General features: G+C 38.7%; 1 protein-coding gene across 1 annotated transcript in view; it reads right to left on the bottom strand.

Moving 5' to 3' along the window:
- Positions 1 to 26,275, bottom strand: part of MAP1B (microtubule associated protein 1B) — a 68,459-nt gene that overhangs the window by 37,117 nt on the left and 5,067 nt on the right. The gene's annotated exons all lie outside the window — the stretch shown is intronic.

Raw genomic sequence — 26,275 nt, 5'->3', positions numbered from 1 at the left:
GAAGACCCATTTACTCATCTGCATGTCACGAGGATTTTAGAAACACATTAATATCACCCTTGATAAGAGCAGGTACTGCCCAGACAAGAGAGGGCTTTGGAACTCTCAGGATAGTTCACAGTGGGAACCCACGGGGAGGTTACATGCAGTTTTGGGACCCATCCTCTGTGACAATCAGCAGATTTGCTGAGGTGATTTTACCTCCCCATTGCTTCTAGGAAAAACCTGGTGGACCAGACCCATGCTTTCAAGCGCTTTAGGAAATCACTAACAGAGTAAGAATAAATCTGATCTAGATTTCAAAACAATGTCTCTGACCACCTTCCTAGCATCCCTTAATTCACACTTTGAGGGTCTCAGAAAGTTTGCTGGATTTACAACAGGTTCTTCTTTGACTTCTTTTTTGCAAATAATGTGAGAGAGTGCCTGTGCTTTTGTTTTTAATTTAGGTGACAATGAAGCATGGGGTAGAATCAAATCAAATTCTAAGCAAATATATTGTCTGGTATGAGTATTAGCCCCTGACACTAATATTTGATTTGTTCATCAAAAAAAAAAAACCAACCTCATAATGATATTTGCAACTGAGGGAAAGGTTCCTCTTTTATATGCCAAAGAATAAAAAAATAATATGAAAGAATCTCCAGAAAACTGGCACACTTATTTGCAAATTGTCCTTGGACTGGTTGTTATAAAACAAAACCATGTGTTCTTTGGCATAACTCTCACTGTTTATAGATTTAATCTATTTGCTGTTTGTGAGTATTAGATCTTGATCTGCAACTTTAAACAAACCCCTGCTGTTCACCAAGGGGAAAGCATGGGGACTTATACTTTATATCATCAAGACACAGTATGTTTGCTCCTATTTAAAAATATTTACAAAACATCCCATGCAACTGTCCTTTGAATTCTATTAATTGCTTTCATTTAGTCAGGGATACTGAGAATTCAAGTGGAATTGCAATGTTTCGTTTAATGCAAGAAACTCTCAGAAACACCTTATTATATTCAACTGAGTCAGATGAGAGTTCTTAAAATATTAAGGGCTCATTTTTATCCCCAGAGCCTATGTCAGTTTTCAAGTCACATGAATTGTACATGCACACCAAGTGCATGGGAAGGATATATTCATGAGCAAAAAATCAATTAGTAGGTCTGACCTTATGTTTAATTTTTTTACACTGATGCAGCTTCTTTTCCCTCATTTGACTTCTGTATATTAACATTCCTATGTATTAACATACCTGTGAGATGGTCTTCACTCTCATTTTCTGTGAATGTTGATCTGTGCCAACATTATTATGCTCAGATTTTTTCTACCCATTCCAAGTATCTGGGTACTATCTACTCCACTATTATCAGACTTACTGTATATGCCATTCTTCATCCATATGCATGCTTACAGTTTCTACAGTGCCCTTCTATTATTTTCATCTCCAAGAAAAACATTCATTTCTTATCTCACCATCAAATATTAAACAATAGGTTCATTTAAATTTTAATTATGAATTGCAGTACTGCTCCATAGTTTGTGTGGCAGTAAATTCTAAACCCTTCTGAATCACAAAAGATCTTAATTCTGGCTCTGAGCAACTCAATTCCAGTGTTTAAATTTCTTGTTCATAAACCCAAGATGTGAACACTGGTCACATAAATTGCAGCATTGAGGTACAGTCTGATGGCTTGCAAATGATGGCTTGCTTGGCAAAATTTATTGCTGGATACATGCAGCCCTGGTGACTTGGAAGGAAATAGGAAAGCAGATCGCCTGGGAAGGTTTGGCTCTCTGACCTTACGATGAGGATGACTTTAAACCATGGAATTTTATCTCCTTTGCACCACCAGCATCACAAAATGTTGAATATGTTTGTGCTGATTAATTACAAAACTGCCCTCATTTCTTTGCTCATTCCTTTCTCTTCTTGATCCTTGCCTCCTTTCTGTCCAAATTGAAATTTTCAGGGGCAAAAACTCACATGAGAGGTAAATGGACAGATACAAACACGCAATAAAAACAAGCAGCACAAAAGCAGCATGAGCTGCCCATGAGCCCAGCATGCATTAGGTGTGTTGAGGCTAAGGAGACAGTCAGGACATTCTGTGTCTCCACGTCCCCCAGTGGAGTGGACATGGGCAGTATCAGCACATCAGGCTCTCACTAGAACTTGTGGCCAGCATAAGTGCTCGTGCCTTAGCTGTGGAGACCCTCCTTCTACCCCACTCTGAAATACACTATGGGAAAGGAGACTTTTGTGAAAATGTTCCTGATAAAGCCAGTCTGACATTAGACGGAAAACAATGCCTTTCTGGTGAGAAGACCTTCTAAAAGGAATTAATTTTTTACACCATTTCAATTTTGAAATTGTGGGGGAAACAAAATAGAGGTAAAATTTTACATGTTTGCTTGCACCTGAAAAATCCTGCACATGAAGAAAAATAGGTCATTTTATCAAAATGTGAATTCTATTGAAAGGGCATTTTCAATTTAAATGTGTTTAGCTAAAACCTCTGAGCATCTTTGTAATCTTTATTTTCAGTAACAAAGGTCAAAATTTTACTTTTGGTTTCCTTCAAGTGTGCCTTCCAGCTCACTCCCTGAGCTCCTGGGAGCACTTGCTTGCATTATTTCGGACAAAACCCCTCCAGGCCACAAGGACAGGAGGCTAGTCCCAGTATGTGCCACATTTACATTTGGAGTGAATGTCTCACAGCTGCAGCTGCCGGCCTATCCTTTCTGTCATTATTTGCATTTCCAACAGAATCAATGGAAGCAATGAACTACAAAACAAACTAAAGTTCTACAGAGAAAAGGAGTGCCTTTTTTTTCCTGAATCAGCCACTGGAATACTGAGTGACTGAAAACTTGGTAAGACTGCACAGTCCCTAATACTGAGTACTCTATCAGGCGAGACCAACAGTACTTATATGTCAAAAACTGTAATTTAAAAACTTCTACAGTTGATGGTAACCTAGTTTTAAATAGGTAATCACCTATGTGATTAAAGCCTAGCTTAAATACTTTAAATTATGATTCCAAAAATAGTATAATAGAAAAGAAATTGAGGCTAAATAACTCTTTCCACCTTCTTCCCCCAGTATCTTATGCTGCTTTTCACATATTATTAAAATCTGCATTTCCTGCCTGGAAGTTTGATTTGCAGTTCCCAGACTAATACCCATCTCAACCCTACTTCCATATCCTTTAGGTTATTTCTCACTTGCATCAATCCACAATTTGAAAACTTGCTTAGCAGGCTAGTGTCAGATATAATGGAGAAACTGCAGGCAATTATAAATCCAGGTTCTGCAGGGAAATGAAAAAGGCAGGAAAAGTCTAAGGGAACACTCCATAACAGTCTCAAGTGTCTAACATTTAATCCTGTTCATTCTCCCCTACATCCAAGCAGCACTGTCATCCATGTCCTGCTGTACCTCCAAATGATATATATCATGTCTAAATACTGAAGAACATTTCTGACAAAAAACCACAAACCACCACTATTCCGTGGTGAGCAGAGCAGTGAAGGAACACTGGGATTTGAATTGGCCACACTGATCCTATGGGTGTGACATCAGACCTCTAAAGCTGATGGCTGGGACACTAATAGCACGAGTACTTTGTTTCTTAATGGACCTCTGGGTTCTACAGCACAACCTTAGTACAAACAGCTCAACATTAGTCCTTCCCTTGATTCCTTCCCTTTTTTTCCGCCTCTTCAGAGCTGACATAGCGCTAGATAAATAATCTTTGCAGAAAGTGGCAGATTGCTATTTTACCTTCCAGTTATTGATAGCAAAAGTTCAAAGGACCACTAGATCCTGCAGTTACTCATGTCATCTCTTTACAGATGTCTCATAAAGATGCACTTGGGACTGTGGTGACTCTGTGAGACATAAAATCAAGCTTCTGTCCACATAGCATCTCGACATCTTGCAGAAGATTTTTGTGTCACGAATTAATTCCCATCCAGAAGCAATTTGTCTTCTGCCTACTTAAAATCTCCCTGGCTAATATATTTGCTCGTTTTTGTTATAACTTTCTGAGTGCTCTGATGAAAGTTGTCAAACAGTTTCTCTTCAAATAAGGTAACGTCTGTTTACTGTTTAGATTTCTGTTAGTAAAGTTGATTAATGAGTATTTAGGAAATACTTGCATTTTATAACTTCCTATGCAACTGGATATTTACTCCAGTTATAGCTACTGTACATGATTTGCAATAAAAATAACGGAAGTACTACAAAGAGAAGATTATATAATCATCAAAGAATGAAAGATTAGACAATCATAGAATGGTTTGGGTTGGAAGGGACCTTAGGGATCACTTCTTCCCAAACCCTCTGCCATGGGCAGGGACACCTTTTGTTAGATCAGGTGCTCAGGGCTCCATCCAGTCCAACCTCGAACACCTCCAAGGATGTGGCATCCACAACTTTTCTGGGCAACCTGTTCCACTCTCACAGCAAAGAACTTCATGCCAATATGTAATCTAAACCTATTCTCTCTTAGTTTGAACCCACTCCTCACTGTCTTGTGCTCTTGCACTTTCCATGCTCCTGTGAAAAAGTCCCTCTCCATCTTTATTGCAGGTACTGGGAGGCCTCAGTTAGGTCAACCCCAAGCCTTCCCTTTTCCAGGCTGAACAAACCCAATTTACTCAACCCTTCCTCACAGGAGAGGTGCTCTATCCCTCTGACAGGAGGGAGGACATCCCTCTGATAGGAGGCCACCCTGGTGACCTCCTCTGGACTTGCTCCCAAAAGGCTGTTCCAGTAAAAATCGTCAAGAAATGCCCTTGTAAGGAGGACCTCAGAGCTGGATGCAATACTCCACATGGGATCTCACCAGAGTGGAGTAGAGGGGCACAATCTCCTCCTTCAATATTTATACAGAAATAATTTGACTGTGTACATTTCTCATGTACCATCTATCATGCCAGAAACCAAAGAAACATCCTAAATTGCAGAATGAAGGCAGATCCAACTGGCCTTTAGACAACAGTGACTTCAGTGAAGTGGACAAACTCACTGGATTAATTAAAAACAACAGTCTAGAAAATGTGTCTTACAAGATAAAAATACAGGACTTTCACTCTGCCGAAAGTATTTTAACTTGCTCCTTAGCAAGCCCAAAGAAACTTAATGGTGACAGATGTTAAGATGAATTTATATATTCACTGTGCACCACAGTGTGAATTTTCTTCTGATTTGAAGAATAAGTTAAATGTCATTTTGTTCTTGGTCTAATATTGTGAATTCAGACATAAATTATTAATCCTTTCTCATATACTTCTATATCCCATTGCAAGTTACATGGAAATTGTCCTCATGCACAGATTCCATCTCATGTAAATTGGCACAGCAACAGTAGGTTCACATCCTATGTTTAGCTTGCACTTAGCAAGAGGCCCCAAAAATTCTGCTCAAGAATGTCTTTAAAAACTAAACAGCCTGTGGACTGGGTTCTACGACCTCTGTGTACAGTGGTGGTCCCAGAATAACCTCTCTGGTTGTAGTACCAGATGGATTAAGAGCAGTTGCAAACAGCTGAAAGAAAAAACAGTATTTCAGTAGAATGCTTAAAGCCAAGTTAAATTAAAGGCCTAGGTCTAATTCTACTAATTTAGGTCCAGGCACCTGCTGATGTGTGTGCCCTTTTTAACCATCTCTTTCAAGTTCCTCTCAACAAAATCAGACTAGGAAGACAAACTGGAAGGCAGAGGGGAAGTCTAAAAAACCGCACACTTAAAAGAGCTATCTTTTATATCTCTGTAAAACAAACCCAACCAAACATGAAAATACAAACAAGTGCTTACATCTTCAAAGGATCCAGCCAAATTTCAATGGAATGAGTCACCTAAGAAGTTCAGAAGTAGATCCAACCATGTAGTAGTAGAACTTTACTAAGGTTACAATTTTTACAATAAGAAAGTTATTATAAGATTTTAAGAAGACAATTTCTTGATTTCATACCTATTCATCCCATGTATTAGCATTTTATTGTGCCTTAGGTTACTGTTGAAAATGCATTTTAAGGAAAAATGTTTGTGAAGGTGCTAATTATTTTAAAACACTACCCTAACCGCTCACAGCTTATTTCTCTAATTGTATGTGCAAATCAGAACCCAGATTTACATCCTTCTTTGGTCCATGAACACTACCTTCTAGTCTGTGCTCTCCTCTGCTGCTGAAGACAAATCCAATCATATCAGATACTTATCCAGTGACGACTTAAGGACAAGTGAAAGATGAAAAGCAAAGTTATTTCACTTCCCTCTCTTACCTCCTAGCATGTCTGATTTTATTCATGCCTGTCTTTTGTGATCTCCCTTTGTACCACACAGAGGTTATCAACTGACACAAAAATAAATGCATAACAAATATTTTACAAGACCAGACAAAGGGATTTGCTAAATATAAAGATGCTGCCTGGTCAGACTTCTACTCTTATCCCTAAGGGTGAATACTGTTGCTTCTGACATCTCTCAAGTTCTTGCAATACCATCTCAAGTGCTACTGGCAACCAGTGATTAGTCTAGTTCTCAGACACTTTGAGGGTCAACAGAGAAAAAAAGGCGACAAGTCCTACAGGTTACCTCAAAATCAACTTGCAAAACTGGAATGCTGCAAAGGATGGCTATAAACACTTCAGAAGGGACAGGCAAGGGAGGAGAAGCTTTTGGGTAGCCCTACAAGTAGCAAAGTGTTTTGATTATCCTGAGCTTAATAATGGTCACAGTAGGGTTGAGTGTTTATGGGTAGGAATCAGGGGGAAGGCCAACACAGCAGATATTCTGGTGAGAATCTGTTATAGAACACCCAGCCAGGATTAAGAAGACAAAATACTTTATAGGCAGCTAGGAGAATCACTGACCCTTGCTCTTGCGGGGAACATCAAATTAATGGATGTCTGCTGGAAATTCAACACAGCAGAGACAAAACAGCCTCGGAGGTTCCTGGAGTGTGTGGAAAGTAATGTTCTGGCACAGGGGGTGAGGGAGCCAACCAAGGAATGTGCCCCAAGGAATGTGCTTGTCTAACTTGATCTCCTTCTGTGACAAACCATCCCACTTAGTGGATGAGGGAAAGGCCATGGATGTCGTCTACCCAGACGTCAGAAAAACTTCTGACACCATTTCCCACAGAATTCTTCTGGAGAAACTGTCTGCTCGTGCCTTGGATGAGTGCAATGTTCACTGGGTAAAGAACCAGGCCCAGAAATTGGTGCTGCATGGAGTTACATCCAGCTGGTGGCCAGTGACCAGTGGTGTTCCCCAGGGCCCAGTACTGGGGCCAGGTCTGTTTAATACCTTTATAACTGATCTGGACAAGGGGATGGAGTACGCCCTCAGTCAGTTTGTGGATGACACCAGGTTGGATGGGAGTTTTGCCCCCCTGGAGGGTGTGAAAGCTCTATGAACATATCTGGCAGTCTGGATTGATGTGATGAGACCAGTGGTGTTAAGCTCAACAAGACAAATTGCCAGACATTCTTTTTCAGTCACAACAGCTGCAGGAAGCACAACAGGCTGGGGCAGAATGACAGGGAAAGGACCTGGGAGTGCTGATGACAGTGACTGAACATGAGCCAGCAGTGCCCAGGTGGCCAAGAAGGCCAATGGCATTCTGGCCTGTTCCAGCAATAGTGTGGCCAGCAGGAGCAGGGCAGGGATTGTCCCCCTGTACTCAGCACTGGTGAGGCCACAGCTCAAATCCTGTGTTCACATCTGGACCCTTCACAATAAGAAAGACACTGAGGTGCTGGTGCAGATCCAGAGAAGGGCAACAGAGCTGGTGAAGGGTTTGGAGCTCAAATCTGATGAGAAGTAGCTGAGGTTCCTACGTTGTTATCTCATGTTCACTCAGTATCAAATTTCTGCCAGATTCTTCTAAAAAAATCCTGGCTATCTTCTATAACAATACATTTGATAGTTTGAGTAAGGCTTGTACGTAGGCTTGCATGTAGCTGCCATCTCTGCTTTCTATGTGGAGCAGGAACAACTAACTATAAGACAACATCTGGGTCCATGGCAATATAGGTGAAGTGGTCTAGCAATGGAAATCAACAGAATGGATACAAAAATGATATAATATCCTGACAAAAAATTGTTTTCTTTTATTTCCTCCTGGAAATTCTAATCAGAGTTCATCTGACATTCTAAGATCATTTGCAGCACACCTGTCAAAGCTAGGTCATAACCATATAATGGGAATGGCCCAGGAGTTCTGACACAAATAAGATATTTTCAGGGTTTTATTCATAAGCTTGTTCTGAGTATTTTATAATTTGACTATATTAATTTGCTTCCTTTAGGAAAAAAGTATGGGAAGTTAAAATTCTATAGTACCATTTCGAAACTAATAATTGAAGTTCACAAAAATAATGGTTTTCAGTTACATTTCTAGTGCTCAAATTGCTTTTGTTTCTTCTATAAACACAATAAACCACAAAGTCTCATTTAAAATTACCCTTCTCAGCTTAAAATTTTCCTGAGAATCATCTATTTCTCGCCTTTACAGTAATCCAGTGGTCTTCTACGACAATTATGTATTTCCTATGCTGATGGGCTTAGAGTCTAACTAGATGGGAAACCTTCAAGAGATGTGGAGTGCCATAAGAAACACATGAGCAAGTCCAAGCAAGTGTGACAAAGGGAACAAGGGTTTCCAGCAGGTTAAACATACACCAGGAGCTCTGACTCCCTGCATCCCATGTATCCAGAACAAGGGCTTACCTGGATGCTCATGGAGGAAGTTAGCTCCCGTCTATGCCTTCATTTCTGTTAGTGTGCACTACACTGTGCTCCACATAACCATATGGACCATATAATCAATGTGGCAGCAGCAGAATTACCTTTAGATGTAATGGCTTGCAGCAGCACTGATTAGTCATATTTGATAATATATGGACTATATGAGTTCCTCTGATACTAATGAAAATTTTCTCAGCTTTCTTTCTACAGAAATTCAGAATAGAAATCTGTTAATATAAAGCACAGAGGCATGGCTTCCCATCCTCTATGTTCCATTAAAAAGGAAGAAAATTTAATACCAAAATTATTTTTCACAAGGGTCTTGTGTCAACTCTGGCCTCTATATCATTTATGCAAATTATACATACACATCAAAACTGGTAACTATTTATGCAGACTAAGCATTCCTGTGCACACGTGGTCTGCCACTTGGGGACTGATTTCGTATTTGTGCATTTTATTACTTTGTTTACAAATGCAGATATCTTTGTAATTTAACAGACTAATTAGTGTTCTGAAGTATGTGACCATGTTAAGATTTGCTGCAATTTATCCTCTGTTATCAGGTACATACTGTAGAAGGGAGCTGTTAACAAAGGAATGAGACAACAAAAATAACCCCAAACCCAACTATAAAGAAACACAATGATGAACCTCTCTATCCTCAAATATTTTTATGCTGATGACTGATCTGAACAGGTTGACTAGTGAGGAGCTACTCACCTGGCAACATTTTAAAAGTTCAAGCTTTGCAAGAAGTCTCCTTTAGCAGTGATTAACCTCAAAATTATGTGTGAAGAGCACATGTAACATGAAGTATATAATGCACTTTTTTCTTTTCATGGGAACACAAAAGCTGTTTTCAAGTCCGAATTTCAGCACAGGGTATTAATAAGAATTATCTTCAAGGGAAAAAATATACTACTTTGGAGATAGCAAGATTTCCTTTGGGCTGATATAAGAAAATAATGGGCTTTTTCAAAGTCTAGATTGAATTTTTTTACTGGCTTAAAAAAATTTAAATAATAATTAAAGAAAAGGTAAAATTAAGGCAATACTAGTTACACTGCACTTCGATATAACCAATAAACCACTTTTGTTAGTAATGAATAAAGCCCAGTGAACCTTTGAGTAATATCAGGGAAAAGAAAGTTTCCTCTAGTCTCCTACATCACCTGCTTCTCCTCCTCTCAGGCAGCATTAGACACCTTCTCTTCTAGGGCTGGCTAAGGTGGATGGATGTACGAAGTCCACCACTTTGGGCTGGTCTTGTTTTAAAAGTAATTTGAAAACAAAGTTGCACAAGAACAAGTCCAAGCCTTTTTTGCAACATCCAGAGTGATTCTGGAGCTCTTTTCTTGCAGTCTTACTTTGATGATTTTCAATCAGTAAATAAAAAAAAGTAGTGGGCAAAATTGGCTCTCATTTTAATGCCTGTGTCTACTTTGGCTTCTGTGTTCTGTATTTATAATTGAGAGAGCAAGACAGCAGCTAGTAGCTGTGAAAACTGAGGGAATTTCTGGCCATCCCCATCTTAGGAGGTTGGCCATCCTCATTCAATGCTTGAGCCTGTCAGAAGGAATGAGCAGGTACCACAAGAGGCCTGACCACAGCTCCAGCCCCATGGATTGGTGCCTGGATGCATTTTGATGGGAGGAGCACACTAACGGGCAGAAAATTAACGGGAAAAAGGAAAAACATGCCTGCCTCCCTCCCTCTCCTTCTTTCTTCCATCAGCAGCCACAAAAACTGGACATAATTAAACCTTAAGGAACTTAAGGACATTCTTTCAGCCCATGTAGAAGTGAATGATATGACAGCAAGTTTCTGCCATTTTATTCTTTTATAGCCAGAGGGGACATCCAGAGATTGCAAAGAAGGTGAGTAAAGGCCATCTAGTCTGTCTGTTAACCACTGATCTCCCCCTTGATATATTCCTCAGCCTCTGTCGTTTTCCTCCCCTGAGAACTGCTGTCACTAACACATCACTCCTACTCTGCCTGAGAGGATGGTGTCTGCAGCCTGAGAGGCTGTGCTAGAGCTCATCCATTCATTATCTGGCAACAACACAGGCAACTCCATTAGCAATATCCATCTCAATGACAAAGTACATCTTTTACATGTCTGGTTTCCAACCACATAGACCTAAGTGTTATTCTGGGTCCCTTTTTTTTCACATTGCATATCACTGACATAGTGCAAGTTGTGTTTATTGTCCTCTTTCTTTCAAGCTGCTGGATTGACAGAAGTTTTCCTTTAAATAACATCCTACATACTTTGGTGGTAAGGATACTGCTCTGGCTGGACTAAGAGAACTAATAACAATCAGCTTTCCACATAAGGCCCACAAAAAATAAAATTAAATTTATCTTTGAAATGTGAAGCTGCATTTCAAAAATATAAATATTTCAAAATTAGGTTAAGAATACTGGGAAAGGACTCTTGTAAGTTGTTTGAGCTCTATACTTCACTTTACATTATTATTGCTGTTTAAATGAAAAAAGTAATCCAGAGAAAATTAAATTAGCAATTTCCATGTGAAGCCTCTGGGCATTATTAAGATTCACAGCACAAAGTGTCATGGTGCTTCATAATAAATTGATCTGAGTAAGCTACTAAATATCTACTGCCTTTATAACTAAGAAAACATTTTGCATTACCAGTCGTTCTGAAACAGACTGACAACCAATTTTCTTCCTTAAAAACACAGCCACAGGATAAATGCTCAAGCATTTTCCAGTGGCAGCATCCATCCTTCTACTTTGGCAGGCAAAATAACCCTGATCAAATTAATTAGTGTCTTACCATTGAGCTAATTAGGAACCATCTAACATTGTATGTTCTGAAGATATATTCTTAAGTGCAGTAATTGTAGGCATTGGTTCATTAGCAAGTATGATCAACATGGGTTATCAAAAACATTTTTCATGCACAACAAATACAGCAAATAGCTAAAACAACAAAAGAAATAGCTAAGATCTACATCAGGTTCATCTACACGATGTAATAATTCATTAACATAATTAGAAGCAGTTTTATAATAACTTAATTTTCCACCTTCTTTAGTCTAACGATGACCAGGGATACTGTTCTGCTTTCTGTAGAAAGTTTGTGCCCTGGCTGGCAAAATGTCAGGTGAAATTAAGACTGTCAAATGGAGAAAGCATTATTTTAGATGTGATGGACTTCCTTTAGAAATCTTGCTGATTGCACAGGGCTGTGTAATTACAGGCACTTGTGAATTGTACTTCATTATAATGACAAAGTGTTGGCACTGGTGAGACATTTAACCCTCTCAGTATTAAATAAATACAATTCAAGTACACTTTTAGAATCACCACCATCATTTGAAAAAAGAACAACACAGGGGCATGCTTAAGGAACACGGTAACAACATAGTTGCATTTCCCCCCCCCACCCCCAAATATTAATTAAATAGTGCAGTATTTATTCTCTCTTTCTTGGGCAGTAGAAATCTCATTACTTTTAATATTTTCTCTTGACTAAAGTAATATAAATGTTGCCATTAGTTCACTGGAAGCTTCTGCTTTTGTGTATTATAGGCAGAGTTACAGTTTTTAAATTTTTTCCATATGAACCATGATACATTTTAAGTCTGACACACTTAATTTTCTAAGGGAATTACACTTAAAAGGAGAATTCTTAGTAGATGTCAACGAATGGACCTATGACTGATGATAGTTCCAAGTTGTAAGTATTCTTTCTTAGCTTACGACAAAGTTACTCACCTATGGAGAAGAGAAATAAACAACGGAAGGGTTGACCTTGCCTTCATTGGGATTAAGTGCAAATTTCTGACTGATTTCCAAAAGGAAATATTTTACACACTTGCTACAAATTCAGTTCATATTTGAAGGCTCCAGCAAAGAAGAGATTAATGTATGGTGTACTAGTTAAATCAGATGTATCTGCCAGTTTGAGCGTCCTTTTTAACTTTATGATTACGATCTTTACTGTATTTTTTGGAAATGGCTACACATCCACAAAGCTACATTACTGTGCAGTTCATAACTCATTAATCTGAGAAATGAAAATTTAGAAATAGAAATATTTACAATATACCATATTATAAACATACATTAAATAAAGCCATACATAAGGAAAATGCATTAAACTTTAAGTCTTTAACTTTTTCTACTAAAAAGTTTTGATTTATGGTTTCTGTTTCAAGATCTTTATGAATGTTCATAAATGAGCAGAATTTGCATATGGTTCTAACATGTTCCCAAAAGGGAAAATTTCTTCTCTTGTAGAAACATCAAAATTAATTTGAGAAGAAAATAATGAAAAAAAAAAAAGAAGAATGACCTGGTCATGCAAGCTCTCTTCATTTGGCATTTATTGGATGGCCTCCATAAACCCAGCCACTCACATTAAGTGTTTGGAATACTAGACTACGTCACACTTACCTTTCACATCAAATTTGGATAATCAGAATAAATTTAATGGAATTATGCTATACAAATTTCTTCCCTGCACAGTGCTTGAAAATTACTCTACAGCTTTACATTTGATCTTTACAATTTTTAGCCAATGTCTTGACCCATTTGAGGTCCTTGCACTAGGCTCTGCACTGCTGCAAGGAAAGGGCATCAGTGCCTGAACCCAGCTCCCTCTATCAAACCTACATATCAGATGAGGATAGCAAAGCAGAGGAATGCAGATGAAACTAGAAAGAATACATGTCAGTGTTAATCCTTTTTAATATTCCACATCACACCAGAGAGGATTTAATTGTTTCCTAAAAGGCTCTAGGGCCTCTGAATGAGCAAATCTGTCCAACAGAGCAGGCATTTATTTGAAAAAAATCTCTGTAATAAATATTGATCTATCATAACCCTAGATCATTCTGGAGTCACAGCAATCTCTCCTTGCCTAATTAAACTGTGCTAATATGAAAATGCGGGCCAGGCCCATAAGGCACAACTGATCTGAGCGAGGGTGGAAATGCCTGGAAGTTGCAAGCTCCGGGCAGAGAGGCAGAAAGGCACAGGAACTGTGCCTGCATGCTAATGAACTCCACCAGATAATAATCCATACAGATGCAATTTAAATTCCATTCCACATCCTCAGCCTCAAATTCTTCTAATTAACCCACAGCCATGAGATAAGCAGCCATGCAGAGAGGGAGGGGGATGGCTCAACTGAAGTGACAAAAGGCAAAAGACTACTCCTTGCCACTTCTCTCTCCTCGGGATTTGAAGGTTGTGTCAATCATTAAGCAAAACCCACAGGGGTAATCAAAATGTCATTTACCTAATTTCCCCATGACATTTTAACTCTTACCTTATAGGCACTCCTGGATTTAGGACTGGCAAAAATGTTCTAGCAATCACAAAACACACACTTCCACAGCCACGTGGCAGCACTTAAAAGCATTTCACTCCCACTTGACAAGGAGCTTTGTTAAAGATGGCAGGCAGTATTTCACCAGCTTGGCTCACACTTTTGTGTTGAGACACTCAGCTTCCTAGAGAGGTTGAAGTCTAATAGAAGTCCATTTATTTCTAGCTCCAGCACCATGCAGACTTGCAAGAATACCACAGAACTGCTATACTTTATTTCAAGTGGTGTCACAGCAACCCAGCAGTGTTGCATATTACTGTATGTAGAAACCCATTACAAACCAGAGTTCTCACAGCCATTTCCCTCAAACTCTCTAGAGATGGGATCTACAAATTGCAGTTCTTCACCTGCATTCTTAGGATCTACAAACTACAATTCTTCAACAGCACTCCAATGTATAACATATGACAGGATAGATCTGGAGAGACCTGTCTGTTTTCAGTAAAATACTTTGTAATTTACACTCATTCAAAGCAGAATTTTTTGAAGCGTTTTCTAGTAATCACAATAAGACAAACTGCTGTCTATGGTTTGGGGCATTTTCTGGTTTTTTATTTGTTGTTTGAGTTGTGGTTTTTTTTTAATGAGTGGTAACAAAGAACTGGTTTCAGTAAGCATCAAGAGCCCTGCTACTCCACCACAGTTAAATGAGATGAAAAGTATTTGATTGTCCATTTACCAGTATTTGCATATGTGAAAAGATTTTGCCCATGCAGATGTATGCAGGTGTCATTTCACAAAAAAGTCCTCACATGTTCTTTTTTTAAATACAACTCAGAAATCTGAAGGAGTTACACAATTTCATGAATGGCTAATCTCAGCTTTTCATCTCTGTTATTGTTATTTTCAAATCAATTTGAGTGATCCCTTTAGTGTTTACATTAACATCTGGCTAGTATCTTACCAGTTTACTTGAAGAGAGTTGGTGGCATCATTTTGAATTTTAAATTCAATTTTGAAAACCACACTCCGTAAATCACTGACATTAGATTCCCTACTGGCATACTTGATGGAAAGCTGAAGCAAGACAAAAAGAATTAAATGTCATTACACTACTGCAATTGAATAATCCAAATCGTGGATTGTCCACAGCATCTGAGTATGACTGCCACAGTTATACTTTACATAGTTCAGAGGGAAAATTAAGAAGTAAACTTCAGGCCTCTTGATTTATGATATACTATGTGTTCTATAGTCACAAAGAAGGCTGTGATTTTTTTTTTTTTTTTTTTTGCCATCTCTGAGAAAGGAGAAATGTCACACTGGGACTTAACTTGTATAGACACAAGTATTTTTAGACAGGTAATACTGGTTTTTTTGTCAAACTACCTGCTACTGTACTCCTTTATTCTAATATATATATCCTATATCCTAACATACAGTCATAGCACAGACTGAGAAAAGGAAAAACCTGAGATTTTTCTAAACCTGACAAGTGAGTCAGACCCTACTCCCTTAGGTCTCAAATCTTTTATTCCATGTTATGCTCTGAGACAGAGAGAGAGGCACTACTCCAGGTCTTACTGTGGTTTATATTGCAGCTTCTAAACAGGAGAAGCCGAGGCCCACTGGAGATATCCAGAAAATACAGAAAACACATGATCTGTCAGGCTGATTTTCTTATCTGGATCTAGATATGTGTTAATTTATACACAAATCTAGCTTGTGTAATTGCTTTTTTCCCTACTAGCTCTGCTGAGTTAATGTTAAGCATTTTCATAAAATGATCACTATCTGTGGTCTGCAACCTGAGAAAGTTCTGGACCTGAATGAGCTTTTCCTTTATTGACAGTGAGAGGACTGAAGTTTGCCGAGCTCATTTCACACTGAGGGATTCGTCTTCCACAGCCAAGAGAGCTGAAGTCTCTGAAATTTAAACTCCAAGCAAGATCTCAGAGAAAAATAGAAACATATGTCTCACATTAAGAACTAAGACCTAAAAACATTACGTAAGTATTCATACTGACTTTAGAATGTGATTATTTACTGCACAGCAGTGAACATGGGCATTGAGAATGCCATCTGCTGGTAAAAGCAGCATGAGGGAGCACAATTCCTTGTAAGGCAACTTCTGAAAATGGGAAAGGCTAAGAAACATGATGTGGATTGTCAGTTGTTTGGTTTGTGTTTGTTAATTAGTTAGTTAGTTAGTTTTAACTGCTAATTTTTTCAATAAATTGTAGTAGTGAAGTTTTTTTAATAAAGGAGCTGTATCTGCATAATATGATGAATTTTACATAGAAACTTTGGTGGGAGTGGATTTTGAACCAGAAGAAGAGTACAACACCTTTATTTTGCACTGAGAGACTAAGTTTTGAAAACAGCAACAATTTAAAAGACACACATAACTAGGAAATATGAATAGAGTTGAAAGACTGAGATTGCTTGTACTTTCTTGTTCTCCTGGAGGGGAAGCTGTATGAGGAGCAGCTGAGGTCACTTGGTTTGTTCAGCCTGGAGCAGAGGAAACTGAGGAGAAACCTCACTGCAGTCTGCAGCAGCGTCAGAGGGGAAGCAGAGGGGCGGGCCTTGATCTCTTCACTCTCATGACCAGTGACAGGACTTGAGGTACCAGCACGAAGCTGAGTCAGGGAAGGTTTAGGCTGGATGCCAGGAAAAGGTTCTTCACCCAGGCTGTGGTTGGTCAGTGTCCACCACACTCCTCAGGGAAATGGTCACAGCACCAAGCATGACAGAGTTCAAAAAGTGCTTGGACAATGCTCTCAGACACCTGGAGTGTGTGATTCCTTGGGTGTCCTGTGCAGGGCCAGGAGCTGGACTTGGTGATCCTTGTAGCTCCCTTCCAACTCATGAAGTTCTATGATTCTGTGATTCTCCTATTTCACAGATCTCTAAAGTAATTCTCAGGATTTTAGTAACTATTTGGTGGGAACATTCAAAGTCTAAATCTCTACAGTAAAAACTGAAGAAAAAAAAAATCAAACTCAGCAGTCAATCTGTTTGTTATTGTGCCATCATCTAGCACAACTGTGATTGCTAGCTTTCTGCTGCCTGTTTGTGATTTGACCACAAATTGTGGACAATACTTGTCTGGTCACTCACATTTACAAAAAGGACTACAGCAAGGCAGATCCACAGAAGCCACATCTCTGCTGGTTTCAGAACTGTCTATACCGCGTTCAAAGCTCTTTTCTTTCTCTTTTTCTTCTTCTCAGTGATTATTGATGAGGTGTTTAATTGTGTCCAGTTCCACAGCCAACAACCAACCAAGTTACCTAAATTATCTAACAAAAAACAACTGGTCTAATATTGCCCTAGTGTTTTCTGAGAGTGTCCCATCTTTGCAAACCAGTCAGAAACATGAGACAGTACATGGGAGTAATATTTAGTGGGGCTCAGCAAGGACTTTGGTCTAAATATAATTTGATTATTGCTTAGACTAAGTTAAAAATCATTGACAATAAGATGTCCATCTGCTGAAAAGTAAGACCAACAAAAAAGTTGGAAGTGCCAGATGTCAACTCCAACATATTTAAAAGGAGAGGGAAGGCAGAAACAAAAGAAAAAACTACAAAACATAATTTGTGAGCAGAGGTCATCCCTGACCATAGCTTTTCTTAAACTCCTCTCTTAGAAAATACTTATTTATTTATTATCAACTGTGGTGTGGCTCCAAGAAAGGCAGCACACCTAGAAGATCCAATACTGACAAGATGCCGTTCACATTTTACCACTAAATTACAATGACTTATTCTGACATATAGGAAGGCTCCAGGAGGAAGAGCATGGGTGAAGGAAGAAAAGTGTCATCTTGGATGAACACAAGCTTCTCTCAAATTTTGAAAACATCTGCTAATTTGAAAACAGCATTTCACCCATTTCAGGAAAGAAGGGAACAGGATACAAAGTTTAAAATAAGCTCAAGAAATGAAAAAAATAAGGAAAATAGGAAAAGTAGTTTTAAATGTTAGTGTCACAGAATAAAGCCTTTGATCTATGCTGTGTCCATGCAAAAACTGCCCTTGCAGGGATACCAAAGCTGTCTCTGAAAAAAGGTAGTAGAGCCCTGTTAACTCAGAGCTGTGGTGAAGGTAAATGTTGGTGGGGTGAGACTCTCCTGATGGGTCTTCTGAGAGGCCGGTAAGATCATTCTTCTCCAAGGGACTGAAGTCTGGGGCTGCAGCTCATCTGTGGCTGTCAGGCTAGCTCTACACAGGACTGCCCTGCATGCCACTCTTTCACTTCCAACTGTGAAGGAAAGATTTTAGGGTGGCCCCTTCTTTTTACATCATCCTTAGGGTTTTTTTGTGACTAAAAATCAAGACAAGAAGGTAAAAAGTGCTAAATCTGCCAGGATTGGAATATTGCCTTGAATATTACACACTAAATACAATACGCTACTGCTACCCTGGAGAGCAGCAGGCACTGTGTTAAAGCTCATTTGATTCTTAGAACACTCTAGGAATGCATGAGGACACATAGATGCCCAGCTGTCTCCAACACTGCATGAAAACATACTCCAGTTAGGAATGAACGTCAGAGGAGCATCGACTCTTCACGTATGTAATATGCTGTGTGAAACTCAAAAAAGCAGAGATGCATAAAATAAAGTGAATCTATGTGTTTTCCAGATTCTCTCCAAGAAGCTGATTCCTTGGCCCAGAATATACTTTCAATTTAAAGCAATTTAATTAAAAATGGAGCATACAGCCCATATAACAGTCCAGAAATGAAAACAATACCTTTTTAGGTTTGCAGGGGTTTAATGAATGGTTGTATTATACTGTTCAAGGGGCTGAATAGTAAGTCTATAACGTTTAAGGAAATCTGCTGGCTTGGTATCCTTGGTCTCCTTCCTCTGATTACTGTCTACAAATAGCTGTGGAGAGCCTATGACCCACACCCATTAGCACAACCCAGTAAATGGCCTTCCCCCACTCAACAGCTCCTAACAGATTAATACTATCTGATCCTGCTATTCATCACAAAATGAGTATGTTGGCAAAGTCTCCTTTCACATGGTAATCCACTGCTTGACATACAATGACACTATCCCACCAAAGCTGAAGACAAAATGTGATTCTTGTTATAATTACAGGCTTTAATAGGTACAGAGGGTTGATAGGTGCAGAGCAAGTATTCTCACTTCAAGAGTACAATTGGTGCAGCCAACTATTTAAGCCATTGAGATGGTGCTATGATCAAAGATGCCCATCCCTACATTTTAAGGGGTCGCTTAAGTAATATGCCATCTCCATTTAGATTTCTTTTCAGTAACTTTGATGTCTTTCATGTGTTATGTTGAAAGGTGACATGTTTTTTATCTGATTCAGCAATTCACAGTGCAGGACATAATAAAAAACCACCCCATACAAGTTCAAGCAGGTTTTAGCTAGCTAGCTAGCTAGGATAGCAGATTGAAACATAAAAATAATGGAGTTATTGAAACAGTCGACAGGAAGATTAAAATATGTAAAGTTGCTAAGAAATTATAAATGTACAAAAGCCTAATAAGTATTGAAAAATATTTAAATCTTCCATGTCTAATGAACTTTTAGAATTTGAGCTTTGCAGCTAGTAATAGGTTTGAAAAAATCAGTAGCACTATATAAATTACTATGAGCAATGCCATTAAATTATTAGTTTGAGACAAGCATGAAATCCTATCCCAAGATACTCTTGAAGGCTTGCTTTCTATTTGAAGTACTGGCCACATACAAATTTTTTTTTAAACTTTGTCTAAGTGCTGTGCAAGTTTTAGAAGACCAGGAAAACTACAGGACAGTCTGAGGTGAAGAAAGCATGCAGGAGGCCCATAACACTCAGGACAGGATGTGTGCTACTTCCAAATCTTAAGATCAGAAGCAAGACCCCTGTAGCTGGACTCAGGACATGGGAGCCAAAGCTGAGATCAGTCTGTTCTTCAGAAGAGCTACAGCTGCCATAATACTGGTCCAGCTTCCAAAGGCAGCCTTTGATGGAAGGGAGTACATTTCCCAGTGGAAGTCTGCATGGTTCCTTAGATTATACAATCTTAGAGATTAAAAAGTCTAAGAACGTGGCTAATCTTTTGCAAGAGGTTTTATTTTGTTTTACTTTGGTGGGGTTTTTCGAAGGGTTGATGGCTTGTTTTAAATAAAACTTCAAGTCCCATAATGCATAATGTCCCACACCAAGCTATACTTGAGACAGGGGCAGAGGGACACAGGATGGTGACTCATCTCACCATTACAGACAAGATTTCAAATACTAAAATACACAAAATTGCAACAACAAAACAATACTGAAATTCACATAAGTTTGTTTATGAATTGGTTATTATTTTAATATAATTTTTACACTCAGTTTTTCATTTTACCGGCAACTGGTTTTGAATCATAAACAAATTAAAATCTACAAATCCAGGTCACCAAGAGCACTGCTCTTCTTCTCAGCTCAAGGAACAGATTACCAATAGCAACTGCAACCCCAAACTAACCATCTTGTCTTTTTGGTGGGACCACCTGTGGGGGTTGATGCCAAAACATGCACCTTTGTTACAGAACTATCCAGCTTCCTATTTGTGACTATTACTGACAGCAGTGCTTAACTCCCCTACTCATAGGGAGTGTGAGGCACTGTGGGATGCTCCTGGCAGTCAGGATCACATGGATTTGCAGCCAGCACCTCTTGTACCTGTCTCTACAAGGCAGATGACAGCTGGAGCACTTCATGCTCCTGCAAGGTTGGTATCAGTAGCCAGAGTGGGAACTCTCATTCTACAGAAGAGTGTGGGAATAAACATGAGCTCCCCATTCCACCCAGTCTGGAGAAAGGGAGTGTATCAACTCTTCTTACTTGGGTCTGGTTCTACTGCTGATTATAGTGGTAGGCAATTAATCTCAAATGAAGTAATCGTTTTGTCTTTCAAGAAGGAAGATAAAATGTTCACTTTTTTTGCGAATTATGGGGTATTTTTGTCTTTGTTCTAACTTCAAAATAATAGATAGTACTCTCTCTAATCCAAAATCCAATCCAATTATTTCATAGGTCTTTGGATCAGGTCTCTTCTCATTATAAAGTCCAATTAAAACCTTTAATGTTTCTCTCGAGTAACTGATAAATTAGATGAGAAAGTAACAAATTCCACAGAAGTAAAGTACATAAGTCTTAACAAAATTAAGAAAAACAGACATCTGACAAAAATGTTGCACATGACAAAAAGAAATTAAGATTTAAAAACTGGCAATGATATTCTGCTTACACATTTATCATAAATCCATGATGGAAGAGATAAGAAGTAGGTCATCTGTAAATGATACTGGGCAGAGGTGAGAAATAAAATATTGTTGAAGTTTTCAGTTTTAGAAATCCCACACAGAGAAAATACTATGAAAAACAATGAAGAATCTCTCAAGCAACATATTAAGAATTATAATTCTATCAGACAACCCATAACAACGTAACCTTTGTGAATATACCATTAGGTATGCTTTGTTTTCATTCTATTAAAGAGGAATGAGGATTCAAATTTCATAATGTGGTTAAAATTCTATCATTATTCATAACTAACTTAATCCCGTGCCTCTGGTAGCTGCCTCACACAGGCCAAAACCTGTTCCCATAAAACATGGGCTATTCTAGAATAATTGAACTTAATAATTGAACTTAATTGAACTTGCATTTAATTTTGATACAAGGCATTTAAAAATAACCTCTCGCTAATGTTGCTGATTCATACTAACAGCTTAGCATTAGCAGGTACCAGTGTTTTGGCACCAATGCAAATGCATGCTAATTTTCTTTGAGATCTTTCCTAAAAAAAGCAAAAATGGAAGCCAGTGCCAGAATGATTGTCACATAAGTGCAACACCTTACTCATTGTAAAAGAGATGATAAAGAGACTTATTAGCTGATCTCTGGAATTTTAAATAGTACTAAGAAAAGAAGCCTTTGACAATTCTTGTATCCAAACACATTACATTGTAGGCTATTAGACTGCAGGCTGTAATCCTCTTCTGCACCACCAAAATCCTAGCATCTCCCCACAAAAGCTCGGGAGCAGTCCAGTGCCTATGCTCCCATCAGCATCCTCCAGCAGGACCCAGGGGCTCCTGGCTTTGTGCTGCTAGGCAGCTCCACGGCTGCAGCCCTGGACCAGTGGCAGCTGCAGGTCACCCTGCAGGGACACCATTCGCAGCCACTGCAGCGTGAGTCAGCTCAATTATCTTTTCAAGTCTGCCTCCATTTTCTTTCTTTCAATGCGCAAATACTTTGAGACACAAAACAAGTCTAGTAGCCAACTAAAATTAACTTCTCCAAACATATGAGCTAAAATGATTCCATTCAATAGCTACTCCAGCTATCATCACAGTCTCAAAATATCTGAAGAATCATATTTGTAGCATGTCCCTTAATCGGCATACCAGGCTACCTGAGATCTTAAGCAAAATTAATTCCTAGGCAGTTATGGCACTCTAATAGCGCCTGAAAAATCTGGTCTTGGCTTCTTGTCTCTTTTCCCTTTCTTTCATTTCAAATTACAGGTTTAGCTCAAGTATCTATGTCCTGACTTGAGGAATTTTGATGAACTGCAGTTTTCTAGTAAATCAGCACAAAACCCATGCTGTTCAGGATTTTATTAGTGACTCCACGAGCTCACATGGCAAGCTACTAGGTGTGATGTTATAACTGGTTTTAGGTCTGCTTTGACAAAGGAAATGGGACTATACACCACTTTGTGGAAGTATGGAGCTGTGCACACTGATGACCAAAATTCCCAGATCCAAAAATTCTCCACAAGATATGAGCAGTCCTGAACAGTAACTTTTGAAATGGTAACTGTGAGAAGGGAAGTTGTTACGGTTAATGACAGTATCATAGAGCAGAGACTTTTTAGGAGGCCTGAAAGAGGCAAGCCCACTGCTGCTGCTGATGCAGGTGGCTGCCAAGAGGAAATATAACATGTCTTGCAGTTGGCCAAGATTCCCCTCTGGCTGCAGGCAGGCTGGCAATAAAAAAAGTCTTAGGCACAGGTACGGAAGGACTCAAGTCAACAATTGCTGTCTGCACTGGCTAATGGGCAATGGGAGGCCTCCTGGTACCATTCAGACAGCAAATACATATATATGTTCTTAACCCCAGGACAAAGTAAAAAGAAGCCACATTACATAGCTTGAGCAGTATTTATTAGAAAGCTGGAGGTGAACAACTGTTTAAATAAAATGGATTTTATCTAGACAAGGGCTTGAATATGAACCAGTGCAACAGTTTAGTGTGCCCAGATGGAAACTGAGGGATAAAATACGAGTGTACAAGTCTTACAGAAGGGTTCTCAACAGCTTCACCCTCCCCCATCCAAAAACATGGTCTTTTGTGAAGCTGCTTTACGCAGCTGAAACTTTCTTGTTAATTAAGCAAAGATTGGTAGGTACAGCTGCAATTTCAAATGAGCTTTTTCCAAGACTCTCCACTTGTTCTGCATCACTGCCAGATGCACATTTCCTTTTCCAGCTTGTACATTGTTTGCATTTTTTTTGTCCTTTTCATATTACCATAAGATGGAAGTTATCAGTACATGACAAAGAAAACAGAGGCACCACTGGAGTACCCCTTTAAACTCATGTTGCCTGTTGTTGTGGCAACCACTTAATTAGTTGTGTTACTCATTTTTCAACAGCACCTGGCAACATCACTGCTCCAAGGTCTGTTATTATTAAGGAGTCTGCTAACTCAGCTGCTTTACAAGGTAGCAGAAAAGATCTGCTGGCATTTCCATTCTGAATAATTTTCAGGAATCATAAAGAACTCAAATTGCCCAACAGCTGAAGACAATGTGCACAAAAACCACTGTGAGAACCCATCCCCTTGAAAACAGCACAAAAAAAAAGTCTTGGGATCTAATCACGCTCCCTGCAATATTAGTACATGCATTGCTATTCACTACACAGGGAGGGGAATCAGACCTTAAATACTTTGAGTGAAAACACACAAATGCTTTGACAGACAATCTCTTGCACATCTCTCCTTAGACATAGTAGGCGTATTGGCATGGGGACAGGATTTGGCCCCATTTCCTCCAAGCTTTCAAGCTTCTGAGAAGCACACAAACATGTACTGAAATTACCATAATTAAACACGATAATCAAATAGGCTCCAGCCAGTCAGCAGTCAGACCCGAAAAAAACAGGAGCTTTCCTCAAGAGTAAACTGTCCCTATATGTGAGCTGTACAGAGACTTCAGATTCAAAGGGCTGGAAAAAAGAAGGTTGTTTAATTACATTCCACAGGCAACCCCATCACCTTGGATGAATACTTCCCTTGGACAAAGGTCACCTAGTTACCTAAATTCCATTTCTGAGTTTAGGACCATAAAGGAATACATACTTACAATAATCTCTTTAGTATCAAAGTTGACCGTTTCAGTGGCTCAACACCCAAAATTTAATATTTGAGTGCTGTAACAGAAACTAAGCATGCTGAAATCTTAGAATGTGGCAACAAAAAAGCCTTCCCTCTGCCAAACAGCAGAGAGGATACAAAGGAGCCTCATGCAGAATTCAACATCAGAGAAAAACAGAAAGAAAATAATTCTTTGATCTGTACAGTGGGATTCTGGCGGTACAAACGCACTTCTCCATAAAATTTAAACAAGAAGTTGGTCAAAATGGATAGCTTTATCCCTCAATATTGCCTTTATTCAAGTTTCAGGCTCCCTTAATGCTCTTTAAAACAGAGATTTTGGCAGTTTATTGTTCAATGATTGAGCAGTAGTGAAAAACACATTCATTTCTGCTTGTCAGAGATGTTGATGAATTCCAGTCACATGCAATTAAGCTGGAATTCAACACAATGATAGATTAAACAGCAAAGTCTAGACAAACAAGGGGGAAAAAAAAAAAAAATCAATCCAAAATGCAATTCCCAGAGAAAAATTCCTAAACAATACTACATTCTTTCTGCTGCAAAAGGGATGCACAATCTTCTTTAAAATATGGAAGTAGAGTATTTGTTTTATTTTAATTCATGCAGTGGTATTAGAACACATCATCTAAAAGAGATAGTAAAAATACTACTCATGCTGTAATATTTTTGCTATAGGAGTAACATAGGATCTTTACGTTTCAAAGTAAAACACATATGTCAAAAATGAGATACATTGCATTTTGCATTTCTTTAACATAAATTCCCTCTCTGTAAAGCAAATCAACAAATGCCACTGAGAAGCTGAATTGGCTTCATGGCATTAAAATGAAATGAAAGACAAGTATTCTAGGCCCCAGTTTATATCCACATAAATAAGAGGCTATATGTCTTTACTTTATGTATTATTTACATAAATCTTCATGCTATGTATTGTTTTATTAGTTATATTGGTTTTCAAATCAGAGGACAAATGATAGAAGTATATAATATTTTCTTAACTCTGGCAGTGCTTTACTCTCTCAAGATACAGGGAGATACAGCAAAAACTGCTTTAACATATGCTGCAAGAAGAAAAAAAAATAGTTACACAAGACTTTTTTTGTATATTCAAACCATTGGGTCAATGCTGTCATGCTAACAAGGCGTCAGGGTCTCTGTCAACAATGTATAGCTACTGATCTCAGGAAGTTGATTTAGTAGCATGATACAAAATTTCATAGCCTTTTTACACCACACATGAGAGATGTTCCAGAAGCTGGAATTTCCAACACTCGTCAGTACTAGGCTGTATTGTTTGACAGCACTAAACATGCACAGGGCCACAATGACTCCACCAATGACAGAAACTTCTACTACTTTGAAAAGGTCCACATATATGTTCACATGAGAAACCTGATTAAATTCATCAATACGCATTCAGCAATGCTATTAAAAATAATGAGATCTAAGTAAACTTACCAAACACTTGATTCTCAAGAAACCAGAACAAAGCCAAATTTTTCACTTCACAACTGGTAAATAAATGTTTCACTTTATTGAATGAATCCTCTTAAGGAAGAATGGACTTGAAAAGCAGGCAGCAAAAGAGATTTAGTCTTATTAGCCCTATTTCTGGTTTCCTCATATAAGCCAAAGAAAGTTCCTGAGCGAAGGCAGACTCAGCATAACTCAGTTTCTCATACCAGTAAAGACAACTTTCCAGTTACTGTTTTGTATGTAGTCTACCTACCACAATAAGCTTCCGTCACTGGACTACTATACTGAACAGTTTCTTCATGTAGCACCAATCA

This window comes from Sturnus vulgaris, chromosome Z, assembly GCF_052056855.1.
Source record: "Sturnus vulgaris isolate bStuVul1 chromosome Z, bStuVul1.hap1, whole genome shotgun sequence".
Taxonomy (NCBI): domain Eukaryota; kingdom Metazoa; phylum Chordata; class Aves; order Passeriformes; family Sturnidae; genus Sturnus; species Sturnus vulgaris.
This window is presented reverse-complemented; position numbering and strand designations above follow the sequence as displayed.